This window comes from Phalacrocorax aristotelis, chromosome 5 (genome assembly GCF_949628215.1).
Source record: "Phalacrocorax aristotelis chromosome 5, bGulAri2.1, whole genome shotgun sequence".
NCBI classification, from domain to species: Eukaryota; Metazoa; Chordata; class Aves; order Suliformes; family Phalacrocoracidae; genus Phalacrocorax; species Phalacrocorax aristotelis.
In genome coordinates this window covers 131,664-157,440 of record NC_134280.1, presented here as the reverse complement: position 1 = coordinate 157,440, position 25,777 = coordinate 131,664, and the positions used below count along the sequence as shown (strand labels likewise).

General features: G+C 40.6%; 1 protein-coding gene across 28 annotated transcripts in view; it reads right to left on the bottom strand.

Moving 5' to 3' along the window:
- Window positions 1–23,515, bottom strand: part of BAZ2B (bromodomain adjacent to zinc finger domain 2B) — a 164,033-nt gene extending 140,518 nt beyond the window's left edge. For 24 of the 28 annotated variants that reach the window (XM_075092630.1, XM_075092643.1, XM_075092634.1 and 21 more), the window contains exon 1: window positions 23,279–23,515. The gene's annotated coding sequence lies outside the window, so the exon portion shown is untranslated. Of the gene's footprint in view, window positions 1–23,132 lie in introns of all 28 variants that reach the window. The other 4 variants (XM_075092631.1, XM_075092642.1, XM_075092632.1 and 1 more) reach the window with 3 other exon arrangements.
- Between the last annotated feature and the right edge of the window lie 2,262 nt (window positions 23,516–25,777).

The following is a 25,777-nucleotide window of genomic DNA, read 5'->3' as shown; positions in this document are numbered from 1 at the left end:
TACTTGCTTTCAGTTTGTGATCTACAGACCCCTGGTAGCCTGACCCCGACTGCTTCTTGATGGCCCATAAAAAATAACCAGAAAAGCAAGCAACAGGGAAGTTGAAAATTAATCATTCTGAGACTGCATTCTTTAAAAGATGCAATTTCTGATTATTTCATTCGTTGCTATATGCAAAATATTCCATTTTTAAAAAGGGTAACTTTAAGTTCCATTTTCCAAATCCAAGACAACAATTTGTCTTGCTTAAAAAACCAGGCTTCTCTTCAAGTCCTGTAAAAATTGCAGTCTTACATTTCTGCTGTTAAAAATTAGTTAAATTTATACCGGTCTAATGGCACCTAACTTGTGTTAGCTGAGTCAAAACATACTGAAACCTGTTTTTCAGCAACCATATGATGCTGACTTCTTTCCTAACATCAACACAAGTTAATTATTGCCACATGCATGAACCAGTGTGATTTACATTACAATAAAGCAGCCGTTTGTGCAGGCTTTTTAATATCTGATGAACAGGTCTGACTCTTGCTAGTCTGGTTTGCAGTTTACAGTATGGAAGTGAATCAGGTATGATCAACTGCATTATTGAAATCCAGCCCATGATATTAAAAAAAAAAAAGACAACCAACCCCTCACTTGTGTTAAAAATAGCTATGACTATACATTTTAAAACCCTATGGTTTTCATTTACATTTGACCAAATAAAATGGCAAGTCCTGCTTTCATTGATGAAACTGCAATCAGCTGTCTGTAAGCTGACCATGTGCACAATCCATTTCACAGGACACCATTAAGCACACAGGCTTTGGTTCTGAAAAATCCCCAATGAAAACGAAAGCTCTGAAAAACTGTATTATGTGCATGCATTTCATAAAGGCAAGTTTTTGTTTCACACATCAACGCAAATGTTTGTTTTCTCACATAATACTGGAATTAAACGATAACAACAAATTGCATGACTTGCTTTAGCGTATCTGCCCCCTCAGTAAGACAGACTTACATGTGCACATGGAAACGATTCTAAGGTATTTTCACCAACAGAAATAATTGGATTGTTTATTGCTTGTAGTTACATACATAAGCATTGTTCTAATTGAAACCATACCAAATTTATTCTGAAAACATAATTTTGACCCAAAATATAAGCTTTAGTATCCAGTATCCACATTCTATTATGCACAAAACACATGTAAGAAGGTACCATGCAACAGCTTTTTACGACAGGTTTCCTTATGCACATGCTACTTTTGAGGTGGCAGGAAAAAATTCTCCTGTGAGCAGTGCTCCTATGAGGGTCCTCTGCATACTCCTTCTGCATAAACCAGATACTCTCCAGGAAATACAAGCCCACTGAAACAACCCACTTGGCAAGGACAGGGATGACAGCAGAGATATAATTCCTGGACAGTGCACACACTGAGGAGTCAGAGAACTGCTTGGGGAAGGGCTGAAGTAACACTATTTCCTCAGCTTGTAGGTCTAATCCGCATCTTCTTTAATATATATATATATATATATAGATTTTCGTGAAACTGTAGAACTTTAGCATTGAACATCTAGCCTTCTTTCAATTATGGTGAAAATGAATGGCAAACACAAGTTCCTGCATGGAACGGACAGGCACACGGACAAACAGCTGAACAGACACAGTGTGGTCGTAAAATTTCACGTGAGCTGACAACAAGTACTTAACGGGGAAAGAGCCACAAAGGAACCTCCTGCATAATTAGGAGTAACCAGAAGCGTTACAGACGTAGTTGAGTATTATCAGAAACTACGTGTTCCATTTCATAAACAGCATTTGAGTTCAATCTCTGTTTCACATAAAGTGTGTAAATGCAAGTTGATCTGCAGCTCCAAGGCTAACAAGGCTCTAGATCCGTGAAAATACCTAGGTAACGATTCTCAAAAACGATCTACATTATGTTGAATCAGTATTCAAAAGCATTTCATTTTTCAATTAATGCCATTCTATGCACCACGGGCATCACTAGGAACCACAATGTGAATACTGTATATGCACCAAAGCCAAACTTTTAAATACAAAACACTACCATATTCAAAACACCATCATATTCACTGGATCAGCAGCCACATATAATCTCCTCCGGAGAAAGGAAGACTTCCCCTTGGTTGAGAAGGATTAGGTCAGAGATCATTTAGGCAAACTGGATCCTCACAAATCCATGAGCCCCGACGGCACGCATCCACGAGTGCCGCGGAAGCTGGCGGATGTTCTTGCTGAGCCACTCTCCATCATCTCTGAAAGGCTGTGGAAGACAGGAGAGGTGCTCAAGGACTGGAGGGTAGCCAGTGTCAGTCCAGTCTTCAAAAAGGGCAAGAAGGAGGACCTGGGAAACTATAGGCTGGCCAGCCTCACCTCCATCCCTGGAAAGGTGATGGAGCAGTTCATCCTGGAGGTCATCTCCAGGCATGTACAGGAAAATGAGGTTATCAAAAGTAGTCAACACGAAGGCTGTGCTGCCATCCAGCGAGACCTGGACAGGCTGGAGAGCTGGGCCCGAGGGAACCTCATGGAGTTCAACAAGAGCCAGTGCAAGGTCCCGCCCCTGGGGAGGAACAACCCCCACACCAGCACAGGCTGGGGGGGACCTGCTGGAGAGCGGCTCTGCTGAGAAGGCCCTGGGGGTGCTGGGGGGCAGCAAGGTGACCCTGAGCCAGCACCGGGCCCTTGGGGCCAAGAAGGCCAACAGTGTCCTGGGGTGCATTAAAGGATTGTGGCCAGCAGGGTGAGGAAGGTTATCCTCTCCCTCTACTCTGCCCCAGTGAGGCCACACCTGCAGTGCTGGGTCCAGTTCTGGGCTCCCCAGTTCAAGAAAGACAGGGAACTGCTGGAGCAAGTCCAGCACAGAGCTACCAAGATGATCAGGGGACTGGAGCATCTCCCTTATGAAGAAAGGCGGGGGGACCTGCATTTGTTCAGCCTGGAGAAGAGAAGGCTGAGGGGGATCTCATCAGTGCTTATAAATATCTGAAGGGTGGGTGTCAGGGGGATGGGACTAGACTCTTCTCAGTGGTGCCCAACGACAGGCCAAGGGGCAATGGGCACAGGTTGGAACACAAAAAGTTCCAGCTAAACATGAGAAAAAGACTCCTTCCCTGTGCGGGTGCCAGAGCAGTGGCACAGGCTGCCCAGAGAAGCTGTGGGGTCCCTTCCCTGGAGACATTCAAACGCTGCCTGGACACGGTCCTGTGCCCCCTGCTCTGGGTGTGCCTGCTCAAGCAGGGGGTTGGACAGGATGATCTCCAGAGGGCCCTGCCAACTCCCACCAGCCTGTGATTCTGTGATAATACTATCCTTTCTCTGACAACTGTGCCTAGAAAAGGTAGTAATGTTGAAAAAACAAACCAAAAAAACACTTAGAATCTGCCCAGAAAAAAAGAGCCTAGATCTTTTTACAGCCTACATTCTTGTGAATAGTGTGATTCAATATAAGTTGGGTAAAACATTGTTCATAGTAAATGAAATATGAGTTAATGAAATGAGAAGGCTACTGAAATCTGGTAAATAATTTTTGATGAGAAAAAGTGTAGTTACGTTTTGAAGACAAAAACCAAATTACTAAACATATTAAAATAGCATCAGTGTTACTACTGCAATCATGGAAAGAGCCCAGTCACCGACTAATTTAAGGCTGAGATTCGGCAAAACAATTTACACACTTAGCTCCTTTAAGTGTCAGTAGGTCAATGCCTGTTTATGAACACAGACACACACTTAAATCTATTCAGCATTAAGATGCATTAACTTAATCTAACTGCATCTGAGTTATGATACATGCCCTACATCTAATGGTAAATTTATGTAGTGAGGTCACCTGAGATCTATATACTAAGTTTTCTTCTAGCACATGCAGGCCACAATTCAAGGAATACAAATGACAACTGAACAAGCACCTTTACAGAATCACAGAACCATTTAGGTTGGAAAAGACCCTGAAGATCATTGAGTCCAACCATTAACCTTATACTGTCAAGTCCAATACTAAACCATGTCCCCAAGTGCCACATCTACACGTCTTTTAAATACCTCCAGGGATGGTGACCCCACTGCTTCCCTGGGCAGCCTGGCCCAATGCTTGACAACCCTTTCAGTGAAAAAATTGTTCCTAATATCCAACCTAAACTTCCCCTGACACAGCTTGAGCCCATCTCCTCTCATCCTATCACAAGTTGCTTGGGAGCAGAGACCAACCCCCCCCTCACTACAGCCTCCTTTCAGGCAGCTGCAGAGAGCGAGAAGGTCTCCCCTCAGCCTCCTCTTCTCCAGGCTAAACCCCCCCAGCTCCCTCAGCCGCCCCCCAGCACACTTGTGCTCCAGACCCTGCCCCAGCTCCGCTGCCCTTCTCTGGACACGCTCCAGCACCTCAAGGCCCTTCTTGTCCCGAGGGGCCCAAACCTGAGCCCAGCATTCAAGGTGGGGCCTCCCCAGGGCCGAGCACAGGGGCCCCATCCCTGCCTGGCTCCTGCTGGCCACACCAGGGCTGACACAAGCCCAGGGGCTGGTGGCCTCCTTGGCCACCTGGGCACTGCTGGCTCATGCCCAGCTGGCTGTCAGCCAGCACCCCCAGGGCCTTCTCCGCCGGGCACTTTCCAGCCATTCTGCCCCAGGCCTGCAGCGTTGCCTGGGGTTGGTGTGACCCAAGGGCAGGACCCAGCACTCGGCCTTGTTAAACCTCACACAACTGGCCTCAGTCCATCACTCCAGCCTGTCCAGGTCCCTCTGCAGAGCCTTCCTTCCATCAACCAAATGGACACTCCTCCCCAGCTTGGTGTCATGTGCAAACTTACAGAGCGTGCACTCAACACCCTCATCCAGATTATTGATGAAGATATTAAACAGAGCTGGCCCCAGCCAACACTGAGCCCTGGGAAACACCACTTGTGACTGGCCACCAACTGGATTTAACTCCATTCACCACAACTCTTCAGGCCCAGCCAACCAGCCATTTTTTTACCCAGCCCATCCAAGCCATGAGCAGCCAGTTTCTCCAGGAGAATGCTGTGGGAAACTGTGCCAAAGGCTTTATTAAGTCCAGGTAGACAACATCCACAGCTTCTCCCTCACCCACTAAGTGGGTCACCTTGTCATAGAAGGAGATCAGGTTAGTCAAACAGGACCTGTCTTTCCTAAACCCATGCTGGCTGGGTCTGATCACTTGGTTATCCCGTACATGACACATGATGGCACTCAAGATGATCTGCTCCATAACCTACCTGGCACTAAGGTCAGGCTGACAGGCCTGTAGTTCCCCAGGTCCTCCCTCCTTCTGGCCCTTCTTGTAGATGGGCATCGGATTTGCTAAATTCCAGCCAACTGTGACCTCCCCAGTTACGCAGGACTGCTGATAGATGATGGAAAGTGGCTTAATGAGCACTTCCACCAGTTCCCTCAGTATCCTTGGGTGGTCCCACCCAGACCCATAGACTTGGATATGTATAAGTAGCCTAGCAATCACTAAGCATTTCCCCTTGGATTATGGGGGCTTCATTCTGCTCCCCGGCCCTGCCTTCCAGCTCATGGGACTGGGCACCCAGATGACAACTGGTCTTACTATTAACGGCTGAGGCAAAGGCGGCATCAAGTACCTCAGCCTTTTCCTCATCCTTTGTCACTATGTTTCCCCCCGCATCCAGTAAAGGATGAAGATTCTCCTTAGCCGTCCTTTTGTTGTTAATGTATTTATAGAAACATTTTTTCTTGTCTTTTATGGCAGTAGTCAGGTTAAGTTCTAGCTGGGCTTCGGCCCTTCTAATTTTCTCCCTGCATAGCCTCACAACATCCTCGTAGGTCCTCCTGCGTTGCCTGCCCCTTCTTCCAAAGGTCATAAACTCTCCTTTTGCCCCTGAGTTCTAGCCAAAGCTCTCTGTTCAAGCCAGGCCAGTCTTCCCCACCAGCTCATTGTTTGGCACATGGGGATGACCTGCTCCTGTCTTGAATAATGTCCAGCCTTCCTGGACTCCTTTGCCCTTCACGGCTGCCTCCCAGGGGACTCTGTCAACCAGGCCCCTGAAGAGGCCAAAGTCTGCCTTTGGGAAGTCCAAGGTAGCAGCTCTGTGTGTCCCCTCCTTACTTCTCTGAGAATTGAAAACTCTATCATGTCATGACCACTATGCCCAAGAGAGCCTCCAACCACCACATCACCCACAAGTCCCTCTCTGTTTGCAAACATCAGGTCTAACGGGACACCCTCCCTAGTTTATCTCCTTTAGTGAAACACCATTTGGGAATAAATGCATACCTTTTTGTTAAATAAAGGTTTACAATACATTTTAACCCAGTAATTAGTCTTAATAAGCACACTGGATCAGGTCACTTTCACTTAACAGTTCTCTGCATTAGATCAGTTTTGCTTCAACTGTACACATTCCATTCAGAAAATGAGCATATCTGACAAACTGGATGCCTTGTTTTCACAACTTTTATGAACTGCAGACAAACTTAAGCTCATGAGCAGACTTGTTTAATTTAGCCCAACCAAAATAAGACACATATTTTTCAAATGACTAAGATACAAAATGTTCCTTTAAAATTATCATTGTGATATTGAAGCCACAAACCTCTCAAGAAAGCATTAAAAAACACCTAAAAGCTTTGTTGCACTAGAGCAACATGTATTTCAATACTTCAGAATTAATTACCCATCTAACACATACAATCTCTCCAATTCCTAGTACTGCTATTTCTCTTATTCTTGCAATGAAAGTTAAACACAGTATATCCACGTACAGAATGGCCAACCTAATAGTTAAGCCTGTTTGTGACAATTAATACACTCAGGCTTCTGTGTTTAAAAACAATGTTGTTTGCTGTTAGGAGCAATGTCACAGCAAGTACAATTCTGAGATATTCTCACTTTTAAAGCTACATTTCAGAAAGCAATTACCCCAAAAAAGTGCTCTGCTTCTAAGTACTACAGTTGACAGCACCGATAGGTTACCTGCTGCACACAAAAAAGGGCAAAACTAACAAAGAGTAACATGTTTGTACTAGTTTCTGACATGTTTTAAATCTTCTCCTTTCACAGGTGATCCAGAAGGAAAACAGGCTGAGAACTGTATGTAGCAGGTGGCCTCTTCTAGCCTTTTTTTATGTTCAAGTTACAACAAGTCTTCTCTAAACCAGATGCAAACTCCATGACTCAGCTACTATAAGCCCCACAGGACACAAGTAGTTTCAACATTTTTATTTATTACTCCAGCCAAACACATTAGCTCAAATTTAACAGCAACTCGCTTGCAATGATGTGTGAAGTCTTTCGGATAGGACATTTTTCATTTCCATTTAATATAAGGCCAACAACATACTCTGAGTTGACACCTACTGTGGTTTGTCTTTTGGCTTTTTGAGATCATAGTTCACAAGAAATTGGTACTCTGCATGTAACAGTTCTGTTGTTTACTACAGTGCTATCAGTTTTTTCCCCAATGAAAAGAAAGAACTTGTATTGGCCAAGTAACTAACCTATTTATGCACCTTGTACAATTTCACTAGCAGTTTCACATTATTTCCATTCCTAAAATTCTGTTCAACGTTGAAGTCCTTCTCAGGAAGTTCATAAAAATGTATTTTAAATACATCCATGACATAAAGCTTTATTTAAAAAGAGCTTCTTGTACATAAAAAAAAAAACCACCTCCTTTTTTAAACGAAATTCTAACAACATGCTGCAAAGCCTTGCTCAAAATTCTCTTCCTTGCAAAAATTAAATCCCAGCACCCCTGACATTGTTTCAGATAGCTTGGGACTTTAAGGCAAATTCAGAATTCCGAATTTAGAGAAGAACAGGATTTTCTTGTTGCTTTTCTAGTATGCGCTTTAGTTTCTACCTCTCCTACATAAATTGTTCAACCTTAGTTATAATACACATTATGCACAGTGGAAATGTTGCATTTTGTAGTTCTGTGGTCCAAATATTTAAATGTTTATATATGCTAATACACAGATACAAACACCTACGCCTTATCCAAAGCTTAAATAAGTTTTCTAAAACTCACAAAGGATCAGTTCCAGTCATTTAAGAGAAATATCCAAATATAACAACTACTCAAACGCATCAAAGCAAACAGTCTATGGTTTCAAAAGTTCTCTTAAACTTAAAAAAAAAAGAGCTCACAATTAGAAAAAGAATTACAACAGAACAATGTAGTCAGTGCTCTAGGAATTAGTAAAATTAGTCTAGCATTAACAGTTGAAGCCTATAAGAATCCAGTCCATGGCCCAAACATTTGTTCACACAAGGTTTCAAAAAAAAGGAATTGTTTTAATGGCATGCCACTGGATTTTAGAATGCTTTACTTGGCTATAATACAGGTTATTTTGCCTGTAAGACAACTGTGCAGTTCAGTCTGAATGGAATTCTGCTTGCATCTACCAATCGTTTACTAAATCAGTGGCTGAAAGGCATTTATGGAGGCATGCACCATAGTCCAAATTGTTCATTTTTAGGATTTAATGGAAACACACACAATTTAAGAGACAACATATTTATGTATTAAGTCCTGAAATCACTTGTCAAATAGAAAAATGAAGCAACTCTCCAACTGACACGTTAATCTGACTACTCACAGCCTGTTCCTCTAGTCCATGACAAAAACCCCATTCTAAAGCGCTTTTTTTACAAGTCATATGAGTCACAAAAAGGTAAAGCAAAAGCTGCCAGAGTAATTTAAGCATTTACTTTATCCTCCCCTCTAAAACATCTGTTCCCATGGAAAGAGAAGGAGAAACTAAGTCAGACAGTTCAGTTGCTGGCTGCTGGCTCTCCAGGTCTGCTTTTGTTCCCATGGCAACTGATGTGGCATCAGGAAAAACAAATAAAATAAAAAGGATAAACAACAGCTAAAGGTCGAAGTACTACTTCACAAAAAAAAAAGTGACCTCTGTACTACAAAATGCTAATAAACATAAATTACAACATTAGAGGCCCTGTGCTAGAAGTCAAAAACCAGTTTGCAAAAATAACCACAGAAGTATGATCTGAAGCATCGAACTCTCAATTTATAAAAGAATCTGCACAGCATGAAAACTCTTCATCATCCAGCAAAAACCTTCTTCCCCCTTCCTATATAAGAACACACATATATACTGCCATATGCAGTTGTCATTTATTTACTCATGCATATCTGGCATCGTAATAAATGAGCTTGTCCCAGACTTATTTTAGAACAGAAATAGCTTGTTTTCTGTTTTTTTCCTTCTTTCTCAGCAGCTCAGCCCTGAATTGCCACAAGCAGCAGAGATTAAATCCGAAGTACTCTCAGTAAGTACTACCCAGTCATAGCTATACTTGTCCGCTGTCTCGAGAGAAAACAGAATGAGGCTGTTGATTGGACAAAACTTTAATCACATCTCTGCCGGTCAAATATGACAATATAAGGCAGTCCTTTGGTCTACGCATTGTTCTTTAATTCTGCCATTTCCTGGGTAGTTTTTTCTTCTGAATGCTTTTCTTCTTTGATCCTGGAACTTCTGGTTTGTTTTTCACTCTGCTGAAACTAACAATAGGTTGCGGCCTACAACCTACGAGGATCTTGGGATTGTTCCCCCCACATTTCCAGCTTGAGAGAGGACTACATACACCAATATATACTTAATATAAGTGACACTGCAACATGCAGTTAGTTCAAGACTCTTTCACATGGAAAATGTATACATTAGGACTAAGGGTAGGTATGGAAAGTACTATCTTCAGCCCTTCCCTCCCATTTTTGACAATATTTGAGATACAGACTATTTTAGAAATGTATGAGGCTCATCTTATCAGCTATGGTGTTAGGAGAATTTATTCAAGGAGCAGAACGAAAATATCCTCTTCCCCAGAATTAATTTCCTAGAGCTGGAGAGAAGGTAAATAAACACTTAAAAGGCAAGGGTGGGGTAAAGACTGAGTTTACAAATATCACACACAATATACCTGAAGACTAAATATACATACACAAGAACAGGGAAGGAAAGGGATAAGGGAAAAATCTGTAAGGTTGAAGTTACAGTACATAAAATTGTTCTCCATTACATTACGTTAAAGAAGAATGCACATTAACAAACTCAGTGCAAAAAGAGCACAGTAAGGAACCAAGAATGAAGGACAGGATAATCAGTGATGACAGACAAACCTGTGGTGAAAAATCACAAACCAAAGATGATTACTTTCCAATCCCTCACATAACAACATGAAGAAAACTCTATATTCATTTAAATCTTAGAAGAATTTCTGTATTTTTGGCATCCTTATTACTACATCTACACAAAACAGCAATTATGAACAAAAACAAAATTAACAGCAACTAATTCAGAATAAAGGTCCAGCTACACAAGTAATTAACATTTGATAAAGAATAAAGGTATATATCCCCTCAGAAATCAGAAGTATGAGGATTTAACAAGCCTAACACTGCATTTCAATCACCATGTTCAGCAGCCACTGATAAATAAGTCTTCCATTAATATATCTAAGCATTCTAAGTGCATTGTAATTTTGCTCTCCACAGCATCCAAGGCTGATTCCACAATTTAACCCAGCATCAAGTGAAAAGCACTACTACTTGTTTTATGTTAACAAAACTACTGGGTTTTTTTCACTGGGTTATTTTAGTTCCAATATTATATTTCAGTCATATCTAACATGCCAAAAAATTGTTTTCTACTTACTTTACTATTCCAAGCATGACTTTGGAGCACTTGGTCATAGCACAGGCTGAAGACTTCTATATGCTCTCATCTCATATGGGAAGCATTCCAAAACTGGTGATTCCTTTCAGTTTAATTTGCTTTTTATTCTGCTTGACAGGGTGACATCAATTAATATAGTGCCCCAGATGTTTCCTGTTTTGTCCTTTTGTTTTTTTTTTTTTCTCCTGGTAATGTGTCAAACTTGCATTGTTACTGCTGCTGAACTGATGTTTTTAACAGAATTATGCAGTATGACTCCCATATCTCTACCTGATAGCAGGTAATTAATTTAGAACCCATCACTGTGCGTATGTTTAGCTCATGTTATTCTTCCTGCTTCCTTCTGCTCCATGTGCATTACTTCAAATTCATCAGTGATTCATTTCATGCAGCCACTTAGCTTCCTCAGGTTCTTCCAGTTCAGTTTCATATTTTCATAAGCATGGTGGTTTTTCACCATGGTAAAACTTTTTTTTCATTAGCAGATAAACTCAGTCTGTACCCTATAAGGTCCTTTCAAATTACACCCTGTTTAAAAAAAAACAACAACACCAAAACAAAAACCTATCCTGCACTGTAACCAAGTGTTCAAAAAACCTGACATCACTCACAGTAAAGACAAGCTACCCAGTAGCAGAAATCAATATGGGTATCATGAATTTGAAACATGCTGTTTGTAAACACTGTTTGAAACATCTTAACTAGAGTGAGGTCTTAAACTACTTTTAATCTGCGTGTGGCTGCTGCTTTTTCAAAATAAAATCTAATAAATAAGACTTTCAGTAAACCAAAATCTATAAAGCATTTGCTGAATTCATGCTGAAACTGAAATTTTCTTTAAAAACGGATATATACATGAAGTAATCTGACGCCCCTTTGTCTACATAATGCAAACTTTAGTTTTGCATTTTTCTGTCCATAAACACTACCACGATGTTCAATAAACAAGTAATATCTTAACTTTTATTATCAATCTGCAATGGGATAGGTTAAAGCCAATGGCTCAGGGCTAGACAGACCCAATCACCACACCAACTGCAAAAGAAATAACTGCCTTTTCAAGAAATTGAAGAGACAAAACGAAAGGCCCATTATGCCCTTTTTTCAGGGGAACAGTTTAGGTTTGAATAGTTTTTATCTGGAAAACAGGCATTAACTGATTCTGTTAACATCTTTCCATGGCTAGTAAGACATGCAAACAACTCACATCCTACTTTTTTCTCCAAGTAAACCATCACAAACTTTAAAATTAAGAAATATGAAATAAAAATGTGACAATTAGTCATATCAGCAACTATCCCTTCCTACCAAGCAAGGGATACCTTCCAACACAGTACTAGATCACTGTACATCCAAACCAATACATGAATCTTTATTTCTACCCTTGACATTCATAACTAAATAACACAGGTGACTTCTCTAAACAGTTGCTTTATTTCTGTTAGGCTTTTAAGAACTATCTATCAATCTGTTCAACGCTATACTGAATCAGGGGTCATCCTGCAGCTCCAGGCTGACTAAACCCTACCACAATAAAACACAACTTTTGCTTCTAAACATGAAGTACTGTATAGCTCAAACGTTCTTCTGAAACATCTCTGAAAAAACTGTGCGTTTAAGTGTCACTGCTTTCCACAATCAGCAGTTCTCGCCAAACAACATATTACAACTTGCAGTGCTATTTTCAGCCAAGAATACTGATTTACTATTTCTGGATCACCTCCTCTGTCATAGGTCTTCCCCCCGAAGTTAGCATATTTTTCCCTAAAAAATCTGCAGAGACTATTATAAAGAATCAGACTTGAAACCTGACACTCAAACAGATCTTTAAATTTAAGCAAACTTTTGCAGTTTTCTGCAAATTATTTACTGAGTTATGAATCACTCAAGTTATATATGGAAACATGTGCTTGTAAGGGGCTGCTAAACTAAAGAATAAGATCCTGTGTATAAATAGAACATAATATAATGAACATGAAGATTTATGCACATCACCTAACTATCCTAGCACTCAAATTATCTATATTATTGCCTATGCTGCTGGAAGCAACAGGGGCAACCAACACTGAAGAATGAACCCTTCCCTCAGTCCAGGTTTTATAAAATTAATAGAATGCAGGTCAGTTCTGCTGAGGTCAACGTATGAAGCAAAAAAAAAGTAACTCAGCTTTACCAAGTGTGTTAGAGATCCCACTTACTTCCATTTCAACTGTCTCCAACAACATATAATGCAGATCACTCCATAAGATGATTGCTCGTGTATTTAAGCACTTCGCAAGATACCAAAACTACAGTAATTATATAAATTAAGCATTTAGACACAAAGAGACAAAAAAAGTGATTGTCCCCCCTACATGCCTGGTTTATTATGAAGTCTATTAACGGATCTCTCAAAGTATACAATTCATCTCCATGACTGCAAAAAGACTGTAGGCTACATTTAAACACTACTCTGTATAAACCAGTGATATCAACACAATAAACTTTGCAATATGCTGTATACCCATAACATCATAATTGTTAACACTGAAAATTTACTGGCATCTGCAAGAGTCAAAAGATTATAAATTTACCTCAGTGATAATCAGAAGCAGCTTGACACATAGAAAACATCTCTCAAAAAACCAGAACAGTATTCCAATCTGCTCTGTATCTTTATCACATAGAAATAAAAGGCAAATTACCTAGCATAATCTGTTCCTTTTAGCTCCTAATGCCAGGATAAAAAGGGCATTTTATAACTGATCACACTTACTAGTGCACTTAACATTAGTTTTACCCTAAAATAAGCAAGAGTGAGTTCCTTCCTTCCCTGCATGCCATTTGACTATTCCTTTGCATGACAAACACACTACTTCATGCAGCTGTAAAAATCTACTTCAAAACTAACCCTCTGGACAAGGCTCAACTGTGGAATCAGTACTTCCCACTCGTTCAAAAATACATTTGGTGCAGTGAAGATGACTTGCTATACATCTAAGCCGTACGGGGGAAAATAAGGCTTGAAAAGCACTTCTAGAAAAGAAAAGAAGATGACAACAGCAGAAAAATGTAGTGCTAATATCACAGTTAACCGCCAAACAATAAACGACCTTCAGTAAGTTTGTTGTCATTCTAGGAACATATTCTTTCCTTAAGACTTTTTTTTTTTGTTTTCTAAAATTTACTTCTCCAAACACTATTACATGCATGAAGTAGCAAGTAAACTATAAAACCCCTGTAATATTATTTTCAGCTGGTAGCTGTTGGCAAGTTTTTTTTAAAAAGAAGAAAACAAACCACACCACCAAACCCATCAAATAAAAGGCCTCTAGTATGCTATCCGAAGACTTTGCAGTTTAAGACATCCCTATTTTGTGTTCAAACATCCACCCACTTTGCTTAAACCCTATCCTCCAAATCTTTCCCCAATACATTCAAGGTACGACTAAATCCAAGTGCTTTCTCAACTAAGTTGCCAGGAAGATAAAGAATTGCTGGAATGCAATACTGTGCTTTTTTTCAGTAACCCACACCCTTTCCTTGTCTTTAATCTAGGCTTTGGATCTCAACTTTCTCCCCATTTCTCAGAATTTCTTTGGGACAGCAGCTTTTCAACATGGTCTATATTGACAACATGGCAAAAAAAATTCAATCACTGTCTGCTGTTGTCTGATTGTCAATGATTACTAAGTAGACAATTCCCATTGAGTGTTTCAAAGGGGGAGGGGAAGAAGAGCATCCATTTACTTCTTTAGAGTCCTCCTTAAGGTCATTTCCCTGAAAGAGCCAAAATGGAACTCTACTGTTTCTAATATTAGACTTGCTAAGGTAAAAAAACCAAAAAACAAAAAACCAAAAACAAACAAAAAAAACCCAGAAGAATTCTCCTTGCTTTTTGAAAGGTCTTACAACTGTGCTATGAAGAATTTGTTTCTGGCATTACGGCCATGGTAGAGGTTGGGTCCCCAAATGATCTAACTATTGAGCACTCTTCTGCCTCACTTTTCTCCTAAACTACAGTTGTAGTCTCAACTATTATCTCTGATCTAGCTCTTTCATCAACACTGAAAAGAAGCAGTGAGGTGCTTAAGGGTAACTCTAAGGATGAAAAATGATCAGAACTGCAATGAAAAAATACTGGTTTGCATTCCTTATGGTTTATCCTTTTTAAAATTGCTGAAAAGACCAGAGCTGTGAGGAGTGATAATGTCTTTTATTAAATCAACTGATACAGCTTGAAAAAACAGACTCTCTTTCAGGCATGTATGCCTGATATTTTTAACTCGCTAACTGACTAACACAGTAAGAAACCTTCCTTAATGGCTTCCCATCTTCCTGGATCCATATATATGAAGAAAGAATTTATACACATGTTTCCTCAGCAATACTTTTTATCTATATGCCAGGTTATGAGGTAGTAACTTACAACATACTGGATCAAAAGATGTGCGAGGGTGGGCATTCTGGGCACCCTTTTATTCCCACAGGAACTAAGGATGTTTGGAAAACTAATTTTTGTAGTCAGTCGTTCTCCTTTTAGAAGTTCCAGTCACTAGGGTAAGCAAAGATACATAAAAGTTATCAAACTAAGTGCATAAGCTAGTGGAAATGCCTTACTTTATTTCTAACCTGGAAAAGCAAAACTGAAAGGGGCGGGGGTGGGAATCAACTTTACGAACACAGATTATATCTATTACTAGCCAATATTTCTAAGTATGTATTTTTCACATTATAATGACAGATAAGCTTACCCATGTAAAAGCACCGCCATTTCTAATATATCCATAATTTTTTCCATGTGATGCTTGGCAAGACTGCGCTTACTACTACTTTACTACACCATCAGCCTGCATAATATAATCACATATTATACTTCTGGGTTTTCCTCCAAAAGCACTGGGCATACAATGCATGAAAACCCACAAATGTCAGCAACTACAGTTTTAGCAAGGTAACCTTGAATAAATCTAACAAAGATATCTTACTCAGAACAACAAAAGCTACCAAAGGGACTACAAAGGTTGGCTGGTGTTACTTTTTTAGGCTGCTTTACATAACAAGATTTTGTATTTAAGATGTATGTCACTGCTCACCCTTACACTTTGTTTCTTCGAAGCTCAGTTTATCATTTTATTCAGCATTTAGTTAAAATTAAATATTTAATTCTGAGGCAGTTCTAGGATGCAAGCACAGCTAAAATGAAAGGCCTCTATGGCTGCAGTGACCAGATTTCAAATGCAGGTAGATCAATAAAAAAAAAAAAGCTCAAGCACAGCCTCCATGTGTGAGTAGAATGGTTTATAATAGCTTGCAAATGACTATGTGCTTGCTGTAACCAGCTGTTCTTAAATTATGAATATGCAACCAATTCATGTTAAAGCCAAATCCCAGCACTATTTCTGCAGGGAAATCCCAGTAGTTTTTGCTTGTTCTACATGTTAGTTCTGTTAAGGATACAAATAGCAGTAAGCTTCAGAACAAATACAACCAAACTATTGGCGTTTCATGCACGGAGTCCATTATCACAGCAGGGGTTGTCAATCTCTAGAACTTTCCTGTAACAGCTCAGGCAATACAACAATGATCTTGCAGCCAAAAATTAAAAAGAGAAAACAAAAAAATACAATCTCCACAGCATACACGAAAGCCCCTCTGCCGAGCTAATGCTTTTTTGCTTCAGCCAATCAGATGGTCAGCCCTGACCTGTTTGAAGGCTTGCATCAAGCCTCAAACACTCAAAAACATCAATCATAAAAACAAAGACAGGACATTGAATTATACAGTATTAACCTCCAGGGTTTGCATACAAAGACCTTAGATTTATTTATGTCCTAGCACATTAAGAGCTTCAGTACACTGTTCTTTACACCAAACTGGCTGCCAATTTGATGAACCTCTCTGCCCTCAGCAGGAGCACAGTGTCTTTGATTAATGAGTGCATGCTTGTGGAAAAGTGTAAGAACAGAAAACAGGGTAAAATCCACACAATCACGTCCCTATGCATCTGATGGACCACTACAATAATTTTTGTCAAACTGGTTTTCTTTTCTACAAGACTATGGGCTGAGGAGGAGGGTCATGGGGTTTTATTTGCTGATTATATTTGGATACCACACACCACTGTTCTAAAATAAGTAGCTGATAAAATGCAATGCATTGTTTATTAAAGAATCTTTCAGCATTAGAAAACAAAATACAAATCGATTAATAATTAGGGTCACAATCCAAAAAAGTTAGCAACACATTCAAAGCTAAGGAAAAAATACTCCCTAGAAGATTTAAAAGTTTCAACTTCTCATACAACAGTCTCACATCTGAGATTCAAGAACAGCTAGGCAGAGTATTTTGTGCCTTTAAATCACTGTATTTAATAAACATTCTAAAGGAAATCTAGCTTACACTTCCTGTAATTTGCAAGAAAACACCAGTAGGGTTCTCCATTATTCAAAGATTAAAATTCTTGTTATCGCCTCCAACTATCCCAGATCAGAAGTTCTATGAGGCTCCAAAAAGAAGACAACACTCTCTGATGGTCGTTGCATTATTTGTAAACCTGCCTTCTTTTCCAAGGTTTCATACAGCTAACATTACCTGAGACAAGTCTTTATACTCAGCAGTCCCATCGATTTCAATGGGACCACTACTAATGTAAACAGTCCATCAGGTAGAGCAATTTTTCAGATGGTGCCTTTACTTGAATTTTAAGGTTTTGTGTGATTCCTCCCTCAGGGGCTAGAAAAATCTCTGCAATCTCTTTTTGCAAACTACCAAGGCTTAACCCATTCAGCTCTTCACAATGCCTGACCTACATCAAGTGAAAAGAGAGTCTTATGTCCTTTACACACAGAAAACAAGACATTCAGGAGGCCCTGATGGGTGTGAGTAGGAAGGCAATGGGAGAGATTTCATGTTAATGGCAACAGGCATCATCCTTCTGAAAGAATGAAACAGACACTGACAAGCCCGACACGTCTTTTTTTAAGTCTGTATTTTCAGAGACTATGTCCAAGATATCATCTGTCACTAGGTAAGGTTTAAAAACATATACGTGCTTTGATATTTGTCTTTTCCCCACCGATCTGAAAACCATTCACATAAAAAGAAACTAGTATTAGGAATTTTGTCAAATGCATAAATTAAGTCTGTTAAACTAAGCAGGGAAAAACCCTGTATCTTCCTTTCATTTATGCTTGTTTCAGGTTTTTAATGTAGCAATAGACTTCCTCACACTCTGAGAGCGCTTCTTTCACCCGGTGGTCTAATTCAATGCTAATACTGCAATAAAATAAAGCACAATTTCTCCCTCTCCCAAAAAAGAAAAGAAAATCAAAATGATACTGTAGATTCGGTAAGGCTTTTTTTGGTTTATTTTCATTTAAATCTCAAAGGAACTCCTGTATCAGACTTCAAAAAGTACATTGATTTTTTTTCTTTTTAAGGAATGGCTCAAGAGCATGGCATTATATAACCGTAAATTTAGGGCAGTAAAGAGATAAAAGAGTAAGCAAGAACTTGTATGTGAAACTGTGTGCTAACAGGATTAAATGTTCTACTTTTTTTTTAACTTAAAATTGTACGATTAAGAAACAAAGTAACAAAGAAAAATACTGCATCTTGCTTTGCCCTTGTGCAGAGACTGGATGAAAACATGGTCGCAATTTCTTTTAACAACTATGTGCACTCGACTTACCTACTCGAGTTGCATTACTCTCTGTAAAATAATAAACCACACACTTCAGTTTTCAAGGAAACGTCAACCCAGCACACTACAAATTAAAGTCAGTGAAGACAGCTTTTCTTTCTACCTCTACTTCGTGTGACGTTGGTAAAAGGCTAAATCCTTCTGTGGATCAGAGGCCTTCTCTGTGTAACAGTGAACTAACACATTCTCACCTTCATAAAAGTATTACGACACATAAATTTGAAAAAATTAATGCAAACCTACTATTTTCCTTATGCAAAACTTCTGGTGACCCCTTGTTGAATTGTTTGTTGCTTTTTTTCTCCCTTTTTTTTTTTTAAATAAGCAGCAAAAATTGGGGGAGGATCTATTTTCTCTAGTCTTACCAGTATAGTATCCTTGTTTCTGTTCCCCATAGGCAGAGTAATCAGGGAAGAACTCCAAACCCCTACCACTCGCTTAGAACAAAGATGCATTTTCATTCTACCACTACACAGAAAGACTACAATAAACATAGTTTTAGAGTAAAAATATAGCAGTATAACCAAAAATTTTTTAAAAACATAAATGTCACTCACAAAGAGGACATTTCATTTCCTCCTTCGATGCAGTGGGGAAGATCATCTGTATCTAAATTCTGAACTCTGCATAATGTTATCTTCACCACAATCTTCCAGTTTCTTTAAAATATGGTGACCAACACATACTTACTACATTTTATCAAATGTTCGGGATGCTGTAAACTATCCAACAATCAGAAAAACCACTGCTGTCCTTGACACCTGTGTCAATGTTTCTTCCGATGGCAATTTACGGTCACAAACTAGCTTATAATGTGGTATGACAAAATTTACAGAACATACTGTAGTAAAACAACGTTAACTCAAAAGTTGAGCCACACTTGTGAGAAAATGGTAGACTTCGAGAATCCTCATCGGGCCAAATTATCTACACGATGACAACACATAACACCGCTCATTCTTCTGTAATCTTCTATTAGAATAAAGTTTGCCAAATTAAAAAAAAAAAAACAACACCCACCCACTGCCACTTCTTTGGTTTTCTTTAAAGATACCCGTATTAGGGGCAGAGGGAATCACAGCAAAGCGATTTGAACTGTGGGATGCCCTTACTCTGTCAGGGCGTGCGTGTGTGTGTAGTAAACTGCATTTTGGTTGTTCTAAGCCTACCTCCCAACAGCTAAAATCTCTTAATCTCAAATATGCCATATTAAGAATATTATAAAACTAAAAGCAGTTAAATACTAATGCCTCCTTTCCCTAATTCAGGGAGAGGAGACAGCACAAACTTCCTTTTCTTTGCAACTGTGATATTCCACTTCTCAAGTAAGAACAGAGAAGTAGCAACAAAGACATTAACAATTGCAGTTCAAGCTGGGAGTGACTGTTCTGTTTCAATTCAATGACACCACTAATGGCTTCTTAGCAGTTCCATGAAATCAACCAGCTGTCAAGTCGATGGATCAGAAAGAACAGTTATGCACTCCCATAAGAAAAAGCGACACATCAGGATGTTTTGCAAAACATCTGCTCCTTTACACTGCAGTTCCATAATAAATATGCAAACAAAGAAAACAAGAAATAGGGAAACAGGACCTAAAAAGACAGACTTCCATTACTTATTTGCATTTTCAGTGTCTCCCAAGAAGACCAAAAAAAAAAAAAAGTCAGTCTTGCAGTGAGCACTATTTTTCATAACATCGGTATAAAGATTAAACAAATATACTGCAGTGGTCAACCAATGCTTATTCCCTCCGTAATATAAAAATACTGCTAATTTATCTTTTGAAAGTGTGAAAGTACAAAGCACCTTATTACATGTTCAAGAAAATCAACTATTTCTCACCAAAAGGTACAAAGTGTGTATTTCATTATCTTTCCTCTAATGCTATTCAAATAATTTTACAATGTTATTGACAACCTACAATAACCTACAAGAACTAATCTTAAAAACAATTACTTTTTGTGAGAACACTGACTTGTAAGGAACCCAGCACAGCGGCACTTAGTTTAAAAAAGTTTAGCATGAGAAACACCAGGACCACAATTCCAGTTTATTTTCAATATATATTAGTCACAAAACCTTATTTTGTGCCATTCAGAACAGAGTTTAGGTCAGTAATGAATAGCGAACGTTGCCTGATCCTCTGAAGAAACATTTTTACTCTCCAGAGCTCTACTTATGAGGAACTTCATCACAACCTAATATTAATACTCCCCTGCTTGCAAGGAATTGGTACCATCTACAATTAAACAAAAATCTCCTGCTTGAAGTGAACATAAAATTTCTTGAACATCAAAGAGATCCCTTAACAACTCCTAATGCTTCCTCTACCCACACTTCACAAAAATTACCTGGGCTACCATTTTCTTACTATAACGCAGTGTATTGATTTTGCAGCATTGTGACAGAAACATGTACATAGTTTATTATTGGTATGAGATGTCAAGTATACTATCATTTTCTGAAACTATTTATCCTCTGTTGCTCACCATTTATAACCTGTCAAATCTTCTAGACCTTTGTTGCATGTAGAATTTAGAACCATCTGTTGTACATGTTTTCAACTATTTAAACATTTTCACCTACCTAGTATTCACAGAGCTGGGAAATACTCAATGCAACCACAGTGTCTGATGCATAAGAAAAACAACAACAAAAAAGCCTACACCCCAAAAAACACACAAAGCACACACACCCCCTCGAGGTAAGTATCTGAAATTTATTCCAACATAACCTTAAGGACACTTTAGGTACATCATTCAGTACTGACTTGGACAGAAAAAGGGTTTTGATGTACTAACAGCTATTCCTGTTACTTTCTATGTTAACTGTTGTCAATGTTTTTCCCAACCCTGAAGACAAAGAAAATGCAAATTAAATACAGGCAGTTTCATGTTCTCGTTAGTGTGACTGTAAATATGCAGCAAGTACAACAAGTATAGGAAAAAGAACAGGAAAACATAACTTCACCTACAATAGTTGTTCCTTATCAAGTATTCTGTGTTTCACCAAGTTGTATCATGTGACCAGAAAAACTTTTATAATATTTAAAAAAAAAAAGTGCAATTGAGAAGTAAATTAACAGAACAGTACCTTGTATTGTTTCCCTTTTCACAACAGATGACGCAGACCTTATTGCCAGAGGTAAAGAGAATTTGTTTTCTTTTTTTAATGAGTAACTACTTTTGCCACCCACATTATATAGTATCTGGAACATAACCCAAACTACACTTAACACAGATATATATATATAGGTACTTTCCAGGCAGAACCTTTTAACAATATAGCTTAGTAAGTTTTTTCCTTCCAAACACACACCCCAAATCCATCATTTAAAAATAGCTCAACTGTGTATTTCCATGTTCCTCATCCCAAGTAGAAACTGTTTATTCCTCAGGGAAGATTCTGTACCAAGTGCTTCATGTAAACAAAAATAATGCCAATCTCCAGATGATTCGTTATTTAACATAAGAACTTTGGAATGTATTTTTAAACAACAAACCAATTAAGCAAGCACTGCATATTAAATACTAAAGGCCAGGACAAAAAGAAAAAAAAAAAAAGGCGGGGGAGGGGGAGACTAACCCAAAAGCACAATTACAAAATTACTGTTACAAAACCAGACAGCAGATAAAGAAGCATATTCTTAACGTGCTCCGAACTTGCAGTCTCGAATAGGAACCTTTCACTTTAAAGTGCAGTTTACAACGTTAGATCAGGAATTCCGGGGGAAAGCACAAACTCCTGGAAAAATTCCCCTTAAACTTTACATGACGTCACTGTCTGTCCCTGTAACATTTCCTAAACTTTGAGTCTTATCCAAAAGGACTTTCAGGATTTCCACTCATTCCCTCCTAAAACAAACGGACAGACTTGGGAATAAAAATTTGCCCAAGATGGCGAAAGACTCGTTGTTTAGAGGGCAGAAAAATGGAGGATATTGTAATATACACAAAGGGATAAATTTCAACAACTCGGCCCAGGGCTGCAGCTGCTTGTTCCTCTTTATAAAGAAGCAACATGCACAAAAGATGAAGGCGGAGGGGCCCGCAGCGAGTCGGGTGCGCGGAACGGCGCCCGCTCCCGGCCCGCCCCGCACCCCGCCGCCCTGCTGCCGCACGCCGCGGCGCGGGCTGCGCCTACGCGCCCGCGGCCGGGAGCGCGAGGGCGGGCGGGAGGTAGCCAGGGGCCGCCCGCGCGGGGCGCAGCGCGCTCCGGCCGCCCCCGCCGCCCCTTCCCGGCGGCCGCTCCGCGCGGCCCCGCCGAACGTCTCGCGCCGCTCCGCGCCCGCGCACTGCCGGCCGGCACGCCCGGCCTGACAGCCCCGGCCGGCGCCGGGCCAGGGGCGCGGGGCAGCTCCGCGGCGGCGAGGGGGGCGCGGGGGCGCAGGCGGTGGACGACAGGGGCGGGAGGGCCGGCGCGCACCGCACCGCGCCACACAAAAGAGCCGCCCCGGCGGCCGCCACCAGCCGCTGCGCGGCCCGAGAGGCTGCAGGCGACCGCCGGCAGAGACGTGACCGGCGCCGCCCGGCCAAGGGACCGGCTTGCGGCCATAAGCAAAGTTTAAAATCGCTTGGGACCCAGGCCGTCCCGTCGCGGGACGCCCCGGCCCCGGCCGCCTCCCCAGGACTTGCCTAACCGCGGCCCCGCCGCCTCCCGACCGCAGCCCTGCCCGGGCAGGGCCCCGCGGCGGGACCTGCACTCGCGCCCGGAGACGCGGCCGGCCCACCACAACAAAGAGGCGATACGCACCGGCAGGGGAACGGCCAGGGAGGCAGGCGCAGCCCGACTCGGGAACCCAGGCACGGGCGCAGCGCGGCAAGTCGCTGTAACGCTCCAGGCGTTCGTCTAGAAGGAAAACTCTACTACGCGGAGCGGAAGGAGCGGCTGTAACTCACCTCAGCGGTCGGGGGAGCGCTGCCCGCGCCTCAGGTGCGGCGGGCCGGGGTGCGCGCGCCGGCAGGGCGGCCCTCGCCGCGCTCTCCGGAGCCTCGCGCAGCTCGGGGAGGGGGCGGGGGCGCGGGGGCGCGCGCGCGCTGCGGGCGCAGTGCCGGCCGCTCCGTGCCCCTCGCCGCCGCGCCAGACGGAGCCGGTCCCTCCTCAAGGTTTATTCAGCTTCACCGACCAAAAGTGACGTCAGCCAACCCGGCTCCTCGCTCCAACAATGCGCGTTGCTGTTAACGAGACGGGAAAGAGAGAGAATTGTTTATCCCGCTCCAGCCCCGGTAATAAATGACCGGCCGGCTCCGAGGAGGAGCAGGGGAGCGAGCCGCATGCCGGTTTTCCAAGCGCGGTCCTGGCGCTCGCTCTGCGCGGCCGTGTTCTGTTCAGAAAAAGTTATGAACAGTTCGTGTTTTTCAGGCAACGCCAGGAGGATGCAGGTCTGCATCTGGTCATTTTTTTAATGACGACTTTACTGATGGGGGGAGGAACACGGTTGCCCACCTGAAGTACCTAAATTAATTCTTAACACTGGAGATTTAAGTTCAGGTAAAGAAAATAAATTTCAATATGGCAACAAAGAATTTGTGCTGCAAACAATAGCCGTCTGCTGAAAAAAAAAAAGTGACCCGTTTCTGAAAGAAATTTTAAAGAAGCCTAGCAAATCAGAAATTCGCTGGAAGCAATGTTCAACTTTTATGCTCTAGAACTATATAAATTAATTTCAAGTAAAACGGGCGACAAGAGTGGGGGAATTAAGTTAAAGTTAGGGGAAAGTATTAAAATTCAGATATTGACACAACTAGAAAAAAAGTACATCTTTCAAATACCAATGTTCTCACCTTGCTTGAAACAACCTGTGCAGATTATTGGTAAAAAAAGTAAAAGCTGTGCTTCCCTACACTAACCCTTCCAACTACACACATGGTATCCTCCTCCTTTCTCTTTCTTTGGCATAGTCTCAAACTCAGGCAGGGTTAAAGTACACTTCAGGAGCCAAAGGACTACTCCCTATAAACCGTAACTCTATAGATTTAAAGTTATAGCACGGTGCAATGAAGAAAATCTAAGTGTTTTCGGTATGAGCCCGTAAAAATCATACTTGCAGAATTTAAGAATATGTACAGCTTGTTAAATTCTACATACAAGCTTTGTAAATATCAACATTATTTCTAAATAAAGCTGATCTCAGCGTAAAGAAACATGCGTATGTAGAAAGATGCTATTGTTTTCTGTTTCCTCTTCAGCCACTGGCTGTGATTTTAATTGTGCTGGAGGATCTTCATTAGTATTAACACATGGGGAGATTTCACAAAGCTGCTTCATTAGGGAAAAAAAAAGAAGCTTGGCAGACTAGCTCTTTTTGCATGCAATGAGAATGTCAGCCTTACCTCGGTCATTTGTAACATAATAAGTGCAAGCACAATGATTGCAATGCAGGAACATTGGGGGAAGGGCAAAAATGCTGCCTAATACGGATATGAGAAAAGAAAGCTTCTCATTACACAGTAAAATGTATGCTAAAAATTAGTGAAGATGATGCCTCATGAGACTCATGCTAAATACATTAACGTGCTGATATGTTTTTAATTATTATTTTTGTACCAGTTTATTTCATTCCCAGGATTCACATCCAGCAGCAAAGGTTTGCTAGCATTTATTGATTTTTTTGTCCGCCACATTCCCGGAATACAGATTTTAATCATTTCACTACACCACACTCAGTAATTTCATTAAAAACTGGAACCTTCCATCCCCAGAAAGGCATTTAATTTCAGTGACACACAATTTCTTTTAGCAGCAAACTGTCTCAACAGTAAAAGCTGGCCTAAGGTTCAAATGCATAATTTAGTCCTGAGTTCTCCATGCTCTGCATTCCTTTGAAGCTATAATTTGACTAACTACCTAATAACTGTAATAAGGACAATGATTTCCTTATAATATGTTATTAACCCTTATTTAATTAACTTGGAGGCCAAGCTCTGTACATGTTTGATTGGGTCAGTACCTCTCTAACCTCAAAATTTACTAATAATGGTCTTGAAAAAAAAAAGAGTGTGGGATAAGAATGAGTATGGGTACAATAAATAGCTGTTTTGCTCAAAATGTTACGCATCAAAAACTCATGCATTTTCCAAGACAACACTATCGTCATTCAGGAGATAACATGATTCTTTTAAGGGGAAACAAACACTGGATTTAGATAATTCGCTATCAAATTTAATGGCTGTTATGTACATATTTAATATCTCTGCTTGTAACATTTAAAATAAATTCCAATATCTATTATTATTACGACTACTCTAAATAACCATTCTAAATATATTTTTTGCTGTTAATAAGCCAAGCCATAGTATCTTGAGAAAAATAAAGGTACATGTATGTTCAGACAATATTTTGTAATCTTCGTTTTCTGTAATGTTCAGCAGGGCAGTTTAAGCAACTTGAATACAGAA